Source organism: Erinaceus europaeus, chromosome 8 (genome assembly GCF_950295315.1).
Source record: "Erinaceus europaeus chromosome 8, mEriEur2.1, whole genome shotgun sequence".
NCBI lineage: Eukaryota > Metazoa > Chordata > Mammalia > Eulipotyphla > Erinaceidae > Erinaceus > Erinaceus europaeus.
The window spans coordinates 122,037,303-122,039,765 of NC_080169.1; positions in this window are offsets into that span (position 1 = coordinate 122,037,303).

The window sequence follows — 2,463 nt, forward strand, 5'->3', positions numbered from 1 at the left end:
CATGGAAGCAACTGCAATGCCCAGTGGCAGATGGCTGGAAAAAAATCACCTGATAATAGATTCAGGTTAGATCGTGGTCAGATGTGTGAACTGTGGACTGAGAAAGGGCTGCATTGGCAAGCCATGTCTCTCCCAGCCCTCAGCAGGGCCTGCATTTTGGCTAGCTTTGGTGGAGTCTCTCTGGATGTGCTTCACACCCTGTGCCTCCCCCTGCTCCACCCTTTGGTGCATGAAGACAGAGTAATTGTGGTTCAAGTGTTGGAAGGTGTCCTGGCTGTGATCTTTGTGATGAGTCTGCTGGGTTCTTTAGCCAAATAATTCTCCTGAAACTTTCCCCTGGGCACAGAGCTCTGTCAGCCCTTTTGTCTCCCACCACTTCCTGTTTGTGCTTGTTTCATTTCCTCTTTTCATTCTAGATCAACGCTCTCTTTTGAAGAACTGGAATTCTGGGTGTTCTTTCTAAGTTTGAAAACTAACTTCTTCTTGTTTAGTTTGTGATCAAAAACTGCATGATTCGGGCGTTGTACTGAGAGAACTCTGTCCTCGCAGATCTGTATGATCTGAAAGCAGAGTCAACCTATTAGGCCTGAAGTGGTTGTCTTCTACAATGCAAGAGGAAGGGGTCCTAAGTTCACTCTTCCAAATGTGCTCCTACTGTCCCCACTCCCTGAGCTATAATTTATCTCTCCTATGGAGGATTTTTCACCAGAACAGCGTTTAGGCAAATGAAATAGTACAGAAAGGGAGACTGAGAAGGAGGTCAATGAAGCTGAATAGAGTCGAAAGAAGTGAACACTTCAAGTGAAGTGTTAAAATGACAGTCTGATGGTGGGTCAAGGTGTTAACATCTAGATCAAGGAGATATGAAGTTATATCCTTGAGTTAACAAGTTTTTTAATCCACCATTTCCCCAGTAACACTGAAAAGAAAATAAAGTCCTAGAAGCTTTCTTTGGTGTCTTCTGTAATCCACTGCTCTCCAATGGATGATCTCTTACAGAAGACATCTATCGGCCTGATTTGTGACTGAAACTTGAAGTTGCAGATGTGGCTCTATTCAAACTGAATTCACAACAGGAATCAAAGGCTCAACATACTTCTAACTTCTGAGTCAGACCTGTCAGAACCTGTCAGAACCTCCCCACCCTCCCAGCTTTACCTCTAACTGCACTCTTGCACTTAACTCATTTCAGACTCTAATAAAGGGAAAATTTAGAAACTGCACACCTCTATGTGTGTGCTCTTGAAAATCTTTTTGAGTGGAAACTCATGTTGGACCCTCTGAAGAGAACTCTCTCAACACACATTTTCTTTTTTTTTAATTTAATTTTTTTTTCTTTTTTATTTAAGAAAGGATTAATTAACAAAACCATAGGGTAGGAGGGGTACAACTCCACACAATTCCCACCACCCAATATCCATATCCCACCCCCTCCCCTGATAGCTTTCCCATTCTCTATCCCTCTGGACCCAGGGTGGTCATTGTGGGTTGCAGAAGGTAGAAGGTCTGGCTTCTCTAATTGCTTCCCCGCTGGACATGGGTGTTGACGGGTCGGTCCATACTCCCAGTCTGCTTCTCTCTTTCCCTAGTAGGGTGGGTCTCTGGGGAAGTGGAGCTCCAGGACACATTGGTGGGGGCTTCAGTCCAGGGAAGCCTGGCAGGCATCCTGATGACATCTGGAACCTGGTGACTGAAAAGAGAGTTAACATACAAAGCCAAACAAATTGTTGAGCAATCATGGACCCAAAGCTTGGAATAGTGGAGAGGAAGTGTTAGGGAGGTACTCACTGCAAACTCTAGTGTACTTCTGCTTTCAGGTATATATTTTGCAGTAGTTTATGGATACTTGTGAACATATGCTCTCTCTCACAGAAACTGTCAACACACATTTTCACTTTTATTTCAGTATCTATAAATGGTTTGTATACGAGAAAGATATTTGAAGAAGGTTTGGTATATGAGACTTTGACCAGGCAAGCTAAAAATCTTGATTGCAAACCCTTAAACCAATAAACATAGGTGTACCATATGACCCAGCAATATTCTGAGACATTTGTCTAGTAGACATGAAAACACTAATCTGCGGTGACATATGCTCCTCAGTGTTCATGGCTGCATTATTCACAACACTTAAAACACAGAAGCAACCTACATGTCCTCTGGCACACGGCTGGATAAAGAAGGTAAAGGCCATATTATATGCATAGAGTAATATGAGGCAGACAGAAGAGACAACAGTGCATTCTTTAGGACAAAACTGATAGAACTGGAAATAACTATGCTATAGGAAGTAAGTAAAGGAAGGAAAGGCAACCACTAGATGGTTTCAATCATCTATGCAATATAGAGAATTGAAACACATGAAGTTGAAAAGAAAAAAAGTAGCCTACTGGCGTCTTATGCCTTGGAAGAATTATGATTATCCTTGAAGGCAGAGGTTGGGACACAGAACGTTGGTGGTGG